Source organism: Marmota flaviventris, chromosome 11, assembly GCF_047511675.1.
Source record: "Marmota flaviventris isolate mMarFla1 chromosome 11, mMarFla1.hap1, whole genome shotgun sequence".
In the NCBI taxonomy this organism is placed as follows: domain Eukaryota; kingdom Metazoa; phylum Chordata; class Mammalia; order Rodentia; family Sciuridae; genus Marmota; species Marmota flaviventris.
This window is the reverse complement of record NC_092508.1, coordinates 13,278,361-13,294,808: the sequence shown is the minus strand read 5'-3', so window position 1 is coordinate 13,294,808 and position 16,448 is coordinate 13,278,361. Positions and strand designations below refer to the sequence as shown.

General features: G+C 37.8%; 1 long non-coding RNA gene across 1 annotated transcript in view; it reads left to right on the top strand.

Moving 5' to 3' along the window:
* Positions 1–15,737, top strand: part of LOC139707746 (uncharacterized) — a 60,238-nt gene extending 44,501 nt beyond the window's left edge. Inside the window, exons 2-3 of the long non-coding RNA XR_011709228.1 lie at positions 9,985–10,052; positions 15,516–15,737. This is a non-coding gene — a long non-coding RNA (uncharacterized lncRNA). The remainder of the gene's footprint in view (positions 1–9,984; positions 10,053–15,515) is intronic.
* The last annotated feature ends 711 nt before the right edge of the window (positions 15,738–16,448 follow it).

The following is a 16,448-nucleotide window of genomic DNA, read 5'->3' as shown; positions in this document are numbered from 1 at the left end:
GAGGCACCCAGCATTAATTTTTATTTTTTTGACACTGGGTATTATACCCAGGGCCTCAAATGAAGTGGCAGAGTGCATGCTTAGCACTCTCCAGCTATACTCCCGGCCCAACAGTAATCTTTAATCTGGGCTCCCCATGGTCAGTCAAGTTTACATCTAAAGTTAGCCATCATACCTCTCCCTGTCATATCCAACTGACTAGACAGCCAAGGAATGGTGTAGTCTGAGAATTTTCAGACCTGGAAAAAGTTAGTTGGGGGTTAATGGCAAAGCCATTATCTTAGCTCTCATTTTCTTTCCTAAGGGTTTAAGTTTTCGGCAGATAATCTGCAAAGTGGATAATTTGCTGGGGGAAAATGAGAATAGACACTTTTCCCTTTGAGAATTGCTCTTACACAATTGTACTTACTTTTTAATGGTGGGACTTTTCTTTGTAAGGAGTGCTATATTATGGGAGGACCTGGGGAATTTAATTATTAAGTTAAACAATAAACTCTTTAAATTACCTTAATTTCCAAGGGATTCAACAATTCTATTAGTTGAATTATAAATAAGTAAATAAAACCTTAAAACAATTGGAAACCCCCCATACAAAAGGCAAAAGATTAGAAAGACTTAGTACCCTGGGGCCTAAGCAATATAATTAAATGCAGGATTTAAAAAGTAAGTTACCTTATAAAGAAGAGGAAATCACCAAGCAATGCTCTGATTCCCAAAAGCTTTCAGACTCTGAGTGCGTTAGTAGGGTTTGCATAATTATTATATTTTATTATATTTTTAAAATTTGAAAAACAGATAGTTTAGCTTTCTGGTATATAAAAACATTTTGAAAGGACCAATGCTTTTGTTTAAGTAATATTTGTATGTCATAAGCTATCTAAAAAGTAGAAAGGAAACATACACTTCCAAGGTTGTGGGAGACCTGAAATATAATAATAGCCAGCAGCTATCAGTTATTAGGGCTTTTGTTGTTGTTGTTGTTGTTTTGTTTATTCTGTGTTTGGGAGAGATCCCAGGGTCTTTTGCATGCTCGATAGGCACTTTACCACTGAACTACACCCTCAGCCTTATTAAGGCTTATAAATGCCAGACACATTGCTAAATAAATTGCACATATTATTTCCTTAAAGTCCTAGAGCAACCTTGAAAGATAGGAATGTGTTATGGTTTGAACTGTGTATATCCAAAAGTCATATGTTGCAATCTTAGCCCCCACTATCTCTGAATGTGTCCTTATTTGGAAGTAGAAGTATTACAGATGTAATTAGTTAAGATGAGGTCATACTGGGGAAGGGTGCATCCCTAAACAAATATGATTGTTCTCAACAAGGAGAAAGGATTTGAACACAGTTGCATAGGAGGAATATGATGTGAAGGTGAAGGCAGAGATCCACATACCAAGGAAGGCCAAAGATTGCTTGTAAGCCATCAGAATGAGGAGACAGAGGCAGGAAGAGATTCTACTTTCCAGCCATGAGAAAGAGTCCACCCAGCGGATGCCTTGACCTCAGACTTCCAGAACTGTGAGACCCAGCCTGTGGTACTTTGTTCTGGCAGCCAGAGCAAACTACTATAATGCTACAATGGTCCACATATTATAGATGAAGATTCTGAGGTCAGGAAAGAGAAACTGGTTCCAAGTCAAATAGCCACTAAGGGTCAGAGAGGAGCTAGATTCAGCTCACTCCAAACACTGTGTCTTTAAATCCCTCCATCATTTCCCCAAAACTAATCCAAGGACAACTTGCAAAAGAATCACTTGGGAAGCTTGTTAACAGTAGGAATCCAAGGACTCGCCCCAGACCCACTGACTATGAAACTGAGGAAAATAGGGCAAAAACCTGAACTCTAAATGAACACCTTTTGCTATTGTAATTAGAATCCCTGAACCTCCTTTCCTTTGAAATTGGGGTGATTTCTAACTTAGATGTTAGGTAAGTTTTTATCCAGTTTTAAATTCTGATTTAAATTTAATTTTTTTTTCTCTAATTGAGGATAATAAAATGTACCCTATTTGACCCCTGAGGATCAAGTCAAATCCCTTAAAAATGAAAGCTTAAAATGACAAAGGTAATTAATACTCTAAGTTATCTTTATTGGAACTATGGAGGAAGGTATTCAATGCAATTGCTATTCATTTCTCTGAAAGAGTAACTGCTAAGTTACAAGGGGTTAAGCTCTGGAAATCTTTGCTCTGTTCTACCATAGTGCTCTATTAACTGTGTGGGGGAATTCCCAGCATCCTCTTTGTTGGCATATCCTCTGCTCCCACTTGGTCATCTTCTCTACATCTATGCAAGCTTTGTAACCAGGAGACGTTCCTCAAAGTCTGAGGTATGGAGAGTTGAGCATTCTCATTTTCATAATACATGGAGTGTCTTACTCAATTTTTGTTTTTATTGAGTTTCAGGCAGGACAATTACATACACTTTTAGCCATTCTGCTACCATAATCAGTGTTGACCTGGAAAAGAAACACTGTCTTAAGACTCTCAGTTATTTCGAAGAGAAGGAACAATTCCTCCTGTCCCAGATATAACAGATGACTTCAATTGTCTCAGCAGGGGGACTCTAAGTGGCATCTCTGACTTCAAAAGCAATACATCTGCATTCTTTGCACTTCAAAATGCTTTATGTGAACTAACTGTAAGAGATAATGACAGATGACAGCGAAAGCTGAGAACTCATAGACCTGGATTCAAATCCCAACTCTGTCTCTATGGTTGCATGGTTATTTTGGTTTTTCTTATAGATCTCAGGATCTTTCCTTACCAAGATTCACTGAAACATGAAGGATGGTTGTGTCAGCTAACTACTGCTGCTCAACAAAACACCCCCAAACTTTGTAGCTTAAAAACAACGATTTATTATTTCTCATGCTGACTTGGCAGATCATTTGCTGGTTTTGCTTGGGCTCGTTCATGGAACATCATTCAACTGCAGATCAGCTGGGCTCAAAGTCCAAGATGGCCTCACTCATACATCTGGTAGTTGGTGCTGCTTATTGACTGCATGGGGTGGCTGGTTCTTTTCCATGGCTTCTTCTCCTCAGTTAGGCTAACCCAGTTTCTTCAGCAATTTCAGGACAGTAATTTTTTTTTTTTTTTTTAAAGCAAATGCAGAAACTGCAAATCTCTGAGCTCTTGAGGGCATGGGACTTCTATAATACCATCAGCATATTCTATTGGGTAAAGCAAGTTGCAAAGTCAGATTCCAGGAGTTTGAAAATTAAAGTCCAATTCTAAATGGGAGAATCAGGAAAGTCACACTGTGAAGGAGGAAGCTGAGAACTGCTTTCAGCAATCTACTGCAATGATAGTCTGACACGTTGCCATTATTCTTTAGATAATCTGGGTGTTTTAATGCCCAAGATCTTTGCTAGAACTGTATGAAAGGTTTACTTGGAACAACAAACTAACAACAACAACAACAAAAAAAAAATCAAATCTGAATAACAGTTAGTTAAACTACTTTTTATTTGATTATTTTCTGCAGTACTAGGGATTGGATTGACTCAAGGCCTTGCATTTTTATGCAAGAGCTCTACCACTGAGTTACATCCCAGCCTTTTTACTTTTACTTTTTAATTTTTACTTTATTTTGAGACAGAGTCTTGCTGAGTTACCAAGTCTGGCCTTGAATTTGTGACCCACCTGCCTGCCTTCAGAGTAGCTGGGAATATAGACCTGCACCACAGCATTGAGGTTTTTGTTTGTTTGTTTTGTACCAGGATTGAACATAGAGGCACATCATCACTGAGTCATATTTCCAGTCCTTTTTATATTTTATTTTGAGTCAGGATCTCATTAAGTTGCTTAGGGCCTGACCTGGATGTTACTGAAGCTGACTTTCAAATTGTGATTTTTCTGCCTTAGCTTCCCAAACTGCTGGGATTACATGTGTGTACCACCATGCCAAGTTTGAATTTCCTCATACAACAAGAAAAAGGGGATTCAGAGGTTATTGTATTTGAATGATATGATCAGGGCCTATATATCATCTGTGAACAAAGGTGAAAGGTTTTTTTTTCAAAGAATATTCTCATGCAGATTCTTTTCACACCTAATGTAGATGAAGACAGTCTCATTCAAGGCACTAGTCACATCAGCTTCACCTCTCCTTTAACACCTGTTGTGTTAAAATTTCTGGAATGGTGCCTAGGAGTCTGTATTTTAGCAAGCGTTCCAGGTGATTTTATGCACACTGCAATTTGAGAAGTACTGATCCAAGATCAAACTGTCTTTCTCCTTAGATAAAAGTACTAGATGAGAGATACTTTTCCCAGATCTCCTTTTTCCACATACTTAGGGTTAAGCCAGTGAGCGATAAGGCTCAATTCATTTAATAAAATCATAAACTCAGTTTCTCAAAAGATTTGAATCCAAATAACATTGGGTAATTATTATTATTTTTTTTTGTTTCTACTACATATTTAAGAAACCAATAACTAGGAATGACATATTGTTTTTCACTGGTTCGGAATCTGGGAATCCCACAGGATTGTTCCAGGAATACAATCCAAAAACAAGCCAGTGCACTGAGCTTTGTGAACACATGCAGCACTCATCTGACTGAAAGGCAGAACAAATAGAAGCTGGCCAAGCTTAGCAAGGAGTGTTATGCTTTTGAAAGCAACCTCTTGGCAAAAAATGTTTGCATTCATTTTTTTTTAAAGGTAGGGATTTAGGCTCACTTGCACAAATAAACATGGTATTATTAGCCAGAGTCTGTGTTTTCTTTTTTAAGCTATGAAGAGTTTATTTATGAAAGTAGGAGAGACCCATCGTATGTTGCCAATAATGTTTCTAGAAAGAATACTTGGCAAAAAGAGGTAACTTTAAATAGTATAAATAGTCATGGAGAATTTCACCTGAAAAATTCTTGAAAGAATTTTTATTGATTCAGAGATGAGAAGTCCCATTTAAAATCAGGAAGTTTTCTTAGATTTATACTGAAGTTCTCAGAAATCACTGTAAGTTCCTGAGATGTTCATTATGTTTTCAGCTCTGTCACTAGCCTGATCACATCTTTTCTCCATAATCATCCAAATATTTGTAGGTTGCCCCGACTCAAACTTGGAATCATGGAGAATTCTAGGAGGAAGAATAGAATTTCCATTTAGTGAACAAATAAGTTTTGAAATTTTTTTGGTGGGGACAGTAGGGATTGAACCCAGAGGTGCTTCATCACTGAGCTACATCCCCCAGTCCTTATTATTATTATTATTTAAATTTTGAGACAGGATCTCGCTACATTGCTGAGACTGGGCTCAAACTTGTGATCCTCCTGCCCTAGCCTTCCAAGTCACTGGGATTATAAGCAAAGGCCATCATGCCCAGCTAAAAATATTTTTGATTGTGACAAAGGAGAGAACTGAAATGTTAGACTATGGGACTATGGCAAACTGAAAAGCCAAGATACTGCAGCTTTTCCTCTTAAAAGGTAGAGTTTATTTCTCCTCCCCTTGATTCTGCACAGGCTTTGTAACTTGCATTTTTTAAAAAAAAATTTTTTAGTTGTCACTGGATTTTTTATTTTATTTATTTATTTATATGCAGCACTGAGGCTCTAACCCAGGGTCTCACACATGCCAGGCAAGCACTGTACCACTCAGCCACAAATCCAGCCCTAGAACTTGCTTTGACCACTGACACGTGGCAGAGTGACATTATATGTATTCTGATGCCTAAATCACAAGAGGCCTTGGAACTTCTTTCTTACCTGCTCTGACACCGTCCTGAGATCACTACACAGGAAAGCAGTTCTCACCTATTCAAGCATGAGAGGCCACATGGAAAAGAAATACTTTCAAACAGCCACATCAGGTATGGGATGAGGTCCTCTTCCAGCCCAGCCAGCTTCAGCTGAGTACACAGCATGACAGAACCCAGGCAAAAGCTCAAAGGAATCATCCAGTTATCTCACAGCATGGTAAGAAATAATATATTGTTGTTATTTTAAGCTACATAATTTTGGGATAGTTTGTTATGCAGCAACAGATAACTAAGGCAGAGTCTTAAAAAATAAACTGTAGTAAGAACATAAAATGTACCATGTTAATTATTTTGAGTTGTACAGTGTGGCAGAGGTGAACACATTTACATTATTGTGAAACATCTCCAGAATGTTTCCATCTTGTAGAACTCAAATGCTATAACCATTAAATAGTAACTCCCCTGTTCCTCCTCTCTCAGCCCTTGGTAAGCGCCATCTTGCTTTCTCTGTCTATGCATTTGACTTTACATATCTCATATAGTATCTGTCCTTTTGTGCTTACTTAGTTTATGTAGAACTCCAAGGTTCATCCATGTTGTAGCATGTGATGGGATTTTCTGTTATTTATTTATTATTTTGTGGACTGAATAAGATTCTAAAAAGAAGAAAGATCAGGGAAAAATAAACATACTTTATTTATGTAGCTCAAAGTCTTATTCTTTCTAACAGAAGAAAATAAAAAATACCTTGTCTATCACAGTATCTCATTGGGGTTAAATTGAATTATTTTCTTTCCTTATCATTATCCTTGTCTATTATGAAACCAGTAAAGTCTATGTTTCCTTTAAGTTTTTAAACATCTACAATGTTAGAAATTTGAAATTGAGAGGGAGGCTAAAGATCACCTATCATAAGCCAAGTTTCGTAGATAAGGAAGCAGAAACCTCGAGGTTAGCTAACGTTGTAGGGCAGTAGAGTTGTTGGCAACCTTTGTGCCTGATTGCAACTTCATTGAGCTGTGAGCTCATCTGGGGCTTCTGTGTCCAATGTGGTCTCTCCTTCTCTGGGATTCCTTTCCATGGATCTCTTTTGGGCTTCTTGGTAGCATGGTGATTTATAAAACTAAAAGATCTTGAAGCTCCTCCTAACTTTCTTGGAACACTGTACTGCTTGCTGGCTTCCAAGGAGGAACGTTCTAAGAGGTCAAGCGGCAGTGTCAAAACTGCTAACATCACACTTGATAATTGCTCTTTGGTCATAGCAAGTGGTATGACCAAGCCTGTTTTTTTTTCTAAGATTTTTAAAAGATGGACACAATACCTTTACTTTGTTTATTTTATTTATTTTTATGTGGTGCTGAGGATTGAACCCAGTGCCTCACATGTGTGTGGCAAGCACTCTACCACTGAGCTATAACCCCAGTTCCCTAAGGCTGTTTTGAATTAATGCAAATTAGAAAAGATAATAAGACTGATATAAAATAAGAATGAGAAAAATTCACTCACAACTTTATAGAATTTTTTGTATGAATACACATAACTATATAAAAATTGTGAGCTGAATATGGAGTTAATTTTCCCTGACATTGCATAGTAACAATTTCCCAGTATAATTCATGCATTCTTTATCCATCTAGTATTTGTTGAGAGCTACTGTGCTCCAGGAAGCAGAAAAACAGTGGAGAACAAGAAGGCAGATTAAATAAGTGACTATGAACTAGGGTGATTGTTATAAGCAAATAAAGGGCTGAGACCAATTGTGGGAGGGGCCAACTTGTTTGATAGAAAGGCACTTACACTGAGATCTGTACTGAAAGTGAAGGGAGAGTGTGCCCAACAGAGGAAAGCAAGTGAAGATAGAGGGCAGGAAAAACTTGGCACTGTAGTAGGGAATTAGGTGTGCTGGCTCTCCAGAGTTCCAGTCCTGCCTCTGTCACTCACCAGCTATGCCACTCTGGCAGTGAGTTTCTTAACCTCTTGGTGTCTTCAGTTTCCTTATCTGTTAAAGATTGTAATACGTGGAACTGAGAATAGGTGGACGTTTTATATCTTGTGTGGAACTTTATGGACCACAGCAAGGAGTTTGGAGATTTTCCCCAAGGATAGTAAAAGTCATGCAACGGTGTTTCGGAGAATTAGCATCATTTACTTTATATTTTGCTTTTTTTTTTTTTTTTTGCTGCTGTATAGCAAGAGGCAGGAAGAGGCAAGTATGGAGACATGTAGATCAGGTGGGGAGGAGTTTAGGTAAGAGGAGTAATTAGACTTGGACATACCACTGACATATTGCCAAAAGCTGGGTGGGTAAGGGCGGGGAAACAGGCTTCTACAGTGACTCTTAGGTTTCTGACTTTTACAATGGGATGAATGATGGGGACCTTTAACTGGTTCAGGGACCCATGGGGCCAGGAAGGCAGGATCTGTGCCCTCTGCCCATTTTAGACCAGGAACCTTATGTCTAAGGTTTCATTCTTTAAATCTGGTGCTAATTATAGCCCTCTTTTGCCTATATAAGAAAAAATATTTTTATTGGTTCTTTAGAGTTATAGATGACAGAAGAATCCATTTAACATAATTATAAAAGCACAGAGAGAAATTATATTTAAATACTACCCTCAATGGGCCTGGCAGTGTTTAAGGGCTTTATAGACAATAATTCTTTTACTCCTCAGAACAACCCTCTGAGCTAGGTACTATCATCATTACCATTTTAAGGACAAGGAAAGCCATCGGGCTATAAAACAGAGGAACTCAGATTAGACTTCAGGGAGTCTAGCTCCAGCGGCTGCCCTCTTAACTCCTGAAGTAAGAGTTGGCTGTGATACTGAATAAAGTAGGGAAGTAGTTTTGACTTTTTAAAATTGATAAGTTTCAAATTAAATGATAACATGAACACAAGACAGTGTAAAAGTCATGTGTGCAACTTGTTATGTCATCAAAGGAGACAAGCCCACAAATACTGCTCTGATGGAATGATAGTGTTTTTTGGTACCCAGGAGGCCACCTCATGCCCCTCCCAGTAGCTACCTCTTTCTCTGGATCAGAGACTGTCACTCTCTTGATTTCCAACATGATGGTACAGTTTCATCTCTTTTTGATTTAGTATAAGTGAAAATAAAATTTGCCTTTTTAAGGACAAAACTGTGCCTTGTTTTCAAACCCTTTGGTCATTCAGTGGGAATTTGGAAAGCTTACTAGAAACTGACACCAAAACTGGAGGAGAAACCACTGTGCTCCGGCAGCATACTGTGGGGCCAGGCCTGGAATCAACTTACCCTGTGCTTGCCAGTGACAGGTGGCATTGAATGCCCAAGAGAAATGAAAATGATGCAAAGTTGAAATTTTAAAGGAGACATCTTGAGCATGTATGGAGAGAACTGGGGAAAAATCAGGTGGAATTAATGTAGAAAAATGAGAGGCTAATTTATCATAGAGGACAGATTACTACAGGCAGGTGTAAAGCAGGACATCTATGGGAAAAAAAAAACCACATTTGCTTAGTTGGGATGCTTGGGATGAGAAACCATTTGTAATGATTCCCTATTTCATCCATGTTGCCCACAAGGACAAGCTCTTAAAACCAAATAGTATGGAATAGGAACTATATAATATAGTATGGTTTATGTGATGCAATAAAAAAAGATTAGGGTGTTGTACAGCTTGGAATTGTTAGTTAATCAAAGCTTCATGAGTGATGAAAGGGACTTTATGATCCAATGCCTACAGTTTATAGAAGCCCAGCCTGGCTGAGTGACTGGAGGCACACTTACCCAGGGCCCACCCTGAGAAGGGGCAGCACTAGGGTCAGGGCATGGATTTTCTGAAGGTTCAGTGTTTCACCCAGTCCTGAACTTTCTCTCCGCTGAGATCCAGATGTGCATCTGAAGGCTGTGGTTAGAATCTTACAGAGGGGAGCTACAATCATCTGCAAGGGCATTTGGCATCCTACTTATTCTCCCTTCATTAAAGACCAAAGGACATTGTTGGTGGGAAAATGGTTCCTGTGGAGTTGGGGGAAGGTGACCACCTGCACCAAGAATAGAAACGATTCTTCCCTCTCTCTGGATGCTGTCCTCCCAGTTCTTTGAAGCCTGGCTTTACTGCATACTCCAACTTCAGTATCTGAAAATGTATGGAATTTCTCTCTATTTAACTCTCAGTGGATCTTCTTTTCAACACTTATTTCAGTAAGTTTTTTTTTAATATTTATTTTTTAGTTGTAGTGGGACACAATAACTTTATTTATTTATTTATTTTTATGTGGTGCTTAGGATTGAACCCAGGGCCCAGCACATGTGAGGCAAGCATTCTACTGCTGAGCCACCACTCCAGCCCCTCAGTAAGTATTTTTTTTTTTATGTACTTTTTGGATAATATCTTGGTTGGTAAATCTCTTTGTCTGCTTTCTGTAAACTCCAGTCATCAAGGGACCTCTGTTTGGTTCACTGCAGTAACCATAGCACATGTACAGTACTTCACCCATAGTAAGTACCAAGTTAAGATTTCCTGAATAAATGAATAGATTTTTTGGATAGCCTAAGTGATGACTGCATGTTCTTGAATGGCAGCTGCAGCAGAGGCAAATTGAGGTTGACAGGAGGTTATACATACCTTTGGGCTTTTGAAAGCCATTCTTCTATCAGGGGTCTTGGATATTCTTGGTACTTTTAACTGTTTGTCTCTCGCTCCTGGGCATGGATGGCAAAGAATCTATGGCAGATGACACAGCTCAGTCCTGTCACTGAATTTTTCTTAAAGTCTGTCTAGTACAAAAAGGGTGGGTTATTCAATGTGTTTAACATCTAGGATATTTTCCTTGGTGGCTCACCAAGGCCTTGGGGGCCTGAGGCAGGAGGATCACAAGTTTGAGGCAAGTCTCAGCTAGTTAGCAATGCCCTCTGCTACTTAGCGAGACCCTGTCTCAAAATAAAAAAAAACAAAATAAAACAGGCTGGAGATATGGCGCAGTGGTTAAGTGTCCCTGGATTCAATCCCTAGTTACAAAACAACAACAACAACAACAACAACAACAACAATTCCGTGTGAGTTTGGGAAGAGGACTTTAGATGTGATCAGATCATGAGGGTAGACCCCCTGAATGAGATTGTGCCCTCATGAAAGACTACAGAGATCCCCTTGCCTCTTCTGCCATGTGAAGACACAGCAAGAAAGCACCGTGATCAAAGGGCAAGTCTTCACCAAGCTCTTAATTTGCCTTCATTGTGGACTTCCCAGTCCCTAGAACTATAAGAAATAATTTCTGTTGTTTATAAGCCACTCAATTTATGGTATTTTGTTATAGCAGCCCACGTGGACTAAGGTAGTGATTTTTCCTATTTAAGAGATGTCTTACAAGTATTGGTGCCTGGATTTTTACTTTTGGGTCAAATTCCATGCCCATAACAGTCCCTTTCTCCTCAAATTTATAAGACAAAAAGGCATTTCCCAGGCTCAGACATGGCGAGAAGTTACCTGGCAAGTGGTACATGTGGATAGTCTCTTTATGTGAAGAACCCCAATGTGTTGGCTTAACATCGTTTACATTCAGCAGAGAAACAGTGCCACTTCTAGTGAAAGATATTTGGCATCCCATCCAGGCCCACGGCATTCGAGAACCAAGATGGCCCCCATCTCTAGCAGGGCAGCAGATGCACCTGTGGGAAAGCAGGTTTAGGCTGGAACAGAGCCAGAGGTAGGGCCTTTCATTTTATACACATATTTTTAGCTTAAATCCACAGAGTTATTTTCCTCAAGGCAATGTTGGCAAAATAGTGCAAGTGTAACTGAGACCATATGGTGTAGTATTTGTTTTCTTATTAGGCAAAGACTATTAATTTGTATAGCAAGTATCTTTTGTGAATATATTTTAATGTGAACAAAGAGCAATCCTTAAACTGCCTTTAAAAAGTAAGGCTAATACCATTCTTTCACATCTATTTTAATTTATCTAACTACCATCCAATGTTTCTGCATTTAAAAAACATTTAAATTTAAGGAGCTTCTCAATTCAATTGCAAATTGCAGTAGAAAGCTGAAAATAAAAATCTACAGGATTGGGATAATGATTTATCTTTTGGCTTGTTTATCCAGTTAAAAGTCAGAGTGAACTTACAAATTAAATGATCCATATCATCAAATAACAGTCAACATTTTCTTGGGTGAGACAGTGTAAACACAGATGAATTGGTTCTTAGGCTTTACATTTTTACATTTTGTATTATGCTTTATGTAGATTTTTCCATATGTCCTTTGGCTAAACCAAAACAGAACTTGGATATTTGATTTACTCCTAAATTGAACTGATGATTTATGTTGGGCTAACAAGCAGGCTGTGAATTAATTTTTAGTAGTTTGAATTCTGTTTGGCTTTGGTACTAAATTTTGATAAATCATTTAATGTGGTTTGTCATTCTCAGGTCTTTTCCCAAAATTTCTGTCATATATATATATATATATATATATATGCCTGTCTGATATATATATCATATATATTATATATGAATATATATGACATATATATATACACACATATTTATACAGACATGCACACATGCAATTTTTTCATTCTTGAAAGGTTTTATCTATTTTTTGTTGAGATATAATTTATACACAGTAAAATTCATGCATCTTCAGTGCTATGGTAGACAGAATAATGGGCTTCCAAAGATGTTAACATTCTAATCCCTGAAAACTGTGAATATGTGTCCTTATATAAAAAAGGGAATTTTCCAGATGTGTTTAAATGGAGTACCCCAACACGGGGAAATTATTCTAGATCTTCCATGTGACCAAATATAATTGCAAAGTTTCTTAAAAGAGGGAGGCAGAAGGGAAGAGGATGTGAAAACTCCATGTCCATTATTCACTTTGAAGATGGGGAAAAGAAACCTTGAGTCAAATGTTGTGAGTGACCTCTAGAAACAGAAACAGCAAGAAAACGCATCCTCCAGTGCCATTCAGAAAGGAACTCAACCCTGCCAATCTTGATTTAGTCTAGGGTGACCTTTGTTGAATTTCTGGCCTACAGAATAATCAGAATAGTCTAATTTTGTGTTGTTTTAAGCTACTAAGTTTGTGGTAATTTGTTATATCAGCAGTAGAAACCTAATGTAACAATTAAATGCATTTTTGCACTTGGTAAATCTGTGTGCCACCACCCAGAACAAGATAAAGAACATTCCCACCATTATGGACAGTCTTCTCATGTCCTCCCCAATTGATATCATTCATGAGAAGTAACCATTAATCCAACTTCTGTCTTCATGGGTTGGTTTTGCCTGTTCTTGTCATTTTATAGATGGAATCACATAATGTGCTTTTTGTGTGTGTCTGGACCCTTTTTATAGCATGTTTTTGAAGTTCATCTGTCAACATCATTTATTTTTTATTGCTATGTGGTATTCAACTGTATTAATTTGCTCTTTTTCTTTGTAGCATTAATAATAATGCTCCTTGAATATCCTTATGCAGTGATTTTTATGGACACATGAACTTATTTCTCTTGGAGATGTACTAGGAGTAGAATTGCTGGGCATAAATAGGTGTATAACTCTGGTAAAAACTGCCAGTAATTCTCCCAAGTGGTTATACTATTGCAGAGTAATTTTGCAAAGATTTGAACCAGAGGTACAAAATCTTTCTGGAAGGACATTAAAAACCCTGCATAAGGTCCCCTTTTATTGAAGTTATTGATGGAAAGGTGTTTGAAGGAGAGCAAAGAGCAAGCTGGGAAGGTGGCTGGAATTCTGGGCATGAAATTTTTAGCTGCCACTTCAAATACATGTTTAACTCTGTTCAGGGTACATGTCAGAATCAAAGATGATAATATAGAACTTACCTTAGCACTATGATGTACTAATCATTATTTAGGAAACATCAAATGACAATTGTGAAAAAAAAAAAAAGAAGAAGCAGAAGCAGAAAAGTTCAGAAAGAGTTAGGGATGGGATTCTATCTTGCAGATAGAATAACATGAACATGGCAATCTCCAGAGCTGGAGGCTGAGGCAAGAGAATAATGAGGTCAAAGCCAGCCTCAGCAACTTAGAAAGGCCCTAACTAACTCAGCAAGACCCTGTCTCTAAATAAAATACAAAAGGGCTGGGGATGTGGCTCAGCGGTTAAGTGCCCCTGGGTTTAATCCCCGGTACCAAAAACAACAACAAAAATATATTGTATATATTTATGGTGCACCAAGTAATGCTTGGATGTGTGTGTACACTGTGGAATGGCTAAGTCAAGCTGATTAATATATATATTGCCTTATATACTTGTCTTTTGGGGGGGGTGGTATGTGGTAAGAACACTTAAAATCAACTCCCCCAGCAATCTTGTTTCACCTTTCATGTTGCAAACAAGTGTGTCTTCCACAATCAGTTAGTGCCACGTTTGTCACATGTTGTTTCTTGTTGGTGATTTTGATGTTTAAAATGGCCCTCAAGCCTAGGGTGACATGCTTTCTGAAGCTTCTAAGTGCAAGAAGGTATGACTGGCCTTCTGGAGAAAATACAGGTGTTCAATCATGGTTAAGAGCTGCGAGCTATGAGTTCAATGTTAATGAATCTCAAATATGTTAAACAAAGTGTCTTTAACAGAAACACACATGAAACAGATCGTTGATGAAGCTGTTGAGTCAGAGGCTCCGAGGGCCCTAACCTTGTCCTTACCCAGCACAGTGGTTGAGTGTTCACTCATCCATGTTCACAGTGATGTTCTAGAACCTAAGTACTGTGAATAATGAAAATTGGTTGTTGATAGGACTCAGTTTCTCAGTTCCACTGACATCTCTGAGAAATTTCCAATGATGAAATGCTCTAAGCTAGCATAGAAACTAGAGGACATGTAGAGTTCTCACTAGCATACTAAGAGAATTTGAGAGTGAGTTGATAGTCAAATTTTATGTGAGCCTGTCTTACACTCTTTCAGATTCTGGGGATACAGCTTCATATTTATTCATGTGTCTGCTTTGTTAAAAAAATCTAAAATAGATGATAAGTTTGTGGCAATATTCAAAGAATCATAGAAATGTCAGTGGTAGAAGACCTCAAATACATCAATCCAACTGCCCTTTTCATAGATGGGAAATTTGAGGCCAAGCTGGGTGGAGGGATTGCCATGATTTGAAATTTCATTCTTTTTGATGCCTCCTATTTAAGAAATACATTTCAAGCCGAGGAAAGGAAATGACAATAATAACATTTTATGAAACTTGTTTAAAAAGAGATATCATAAGAATACATTGTGTATTATTAGTTTCATATACTCTTTTTTTTAAAAATTATTTTTTAGTTGTAGTTGGACACAATACCTTTATTTTATTTATTTATTTTTATGTAGTGTTGAGGATTGAACCCAGGGCCTCGCACATCCTAGGCGTGTGCTCTGCTGCTGAGCCACAACCCCAGCCTGAGTTTCATATATTCTTTAGTGATGGGCCATAAATAAAAATTAGATTCTCAGATAATTTAGAATTCTATCATTGCAAGTCCAGGTATAGCTGATTGGCATAATGCTAGAGAGATCTTCTTAACTAGAGGACTGTCAGATCACTTCATCTCTGTGTGATGGAATGCATTTTTGAAGAATTATTATATCCAGTTTTGCTAAAGGAACACTGTGGGAACCCTGATTACTGACGTCACCAACATGGAACTGAATCCTTTGTTCCCCTCTTTAGAGTGAGGTAGACATGATGACATAATTTATGATATCTCCATGATTCATGTTTATTAATAATCAATATTTAAATATTATTATATGTGATAAAATTATAAACTGTTTATTTTTCTGTTTTGGACTGAGAGGACATTGTCATGGTCTAAAGAGAAGAAATCAAGCCAGAAGTGAGAGGCCATGAGGTGTTTGGATTCTGGTGATCATGCACAAGGGTGATACTCCCAGCTCCCCGCCATCACTCCGTCTGAGTAGCTTTTCTGTGTGATCAACAGCCTTGCCTCCTGATTATAAAAGTTCACTGTAGAATGTTTGGAAAATAAAGAAGAGTATGAAGAATAAAATACTTTACCATGCAGAGATGAGCACTTGAGGGGTTGGATCCATTTTATTGATTCTTCATGTGTATCTATCTACTATCGTGTTTGTTTAGTTGTTTTAAATAAGAAAATGGAATTGTGTGCTCTGTTGTGTACCATAGAAGTGTAATATATCATTTGTACATTTGCATGTCATGAAAAACTCTATCATATATAAAATTATACCCCAAATTTTATGAATTTTTGAACATCAGAGATACATACACACTCTTTTTTTTTTTTTAACACTCTTTTGTAAAACAATATCACAATGAGTGGCTTTGTACTCTTTTCTTCTTTTTTTTTGCACAGCTTTGGATCAACTCATCAGGAAAAACTGCTAGACCTGTAATTACTGGGTTAAGGGGCATAGGGAATTTTCCTAGGATCAGCCCAGGTTTTCCTGAACCCATTAATTATAACAGTAGGGCCTTTTGATGTGGTGGCAGGAGGGGAAAGAGGTTTTCCTTGTGGCGGTAGCAAATCCATTAACGGCTCCAACTCTGTAACTAGGGTAGAGTCCTGTTTGGATAGAATAGCTTCTCCCTCCAACCATTTTCCTGGAGGATGGTACCTGTGGTTAAACTGTTTTAATTTTTAAAAATGTTAAATTTGCAAATCATGACTAACTAAAGCTGGTATACTGATGAAAATATGACATTGTACAGAAAACTTCTTTGAATATTTAAAAGAACAAATATTTTT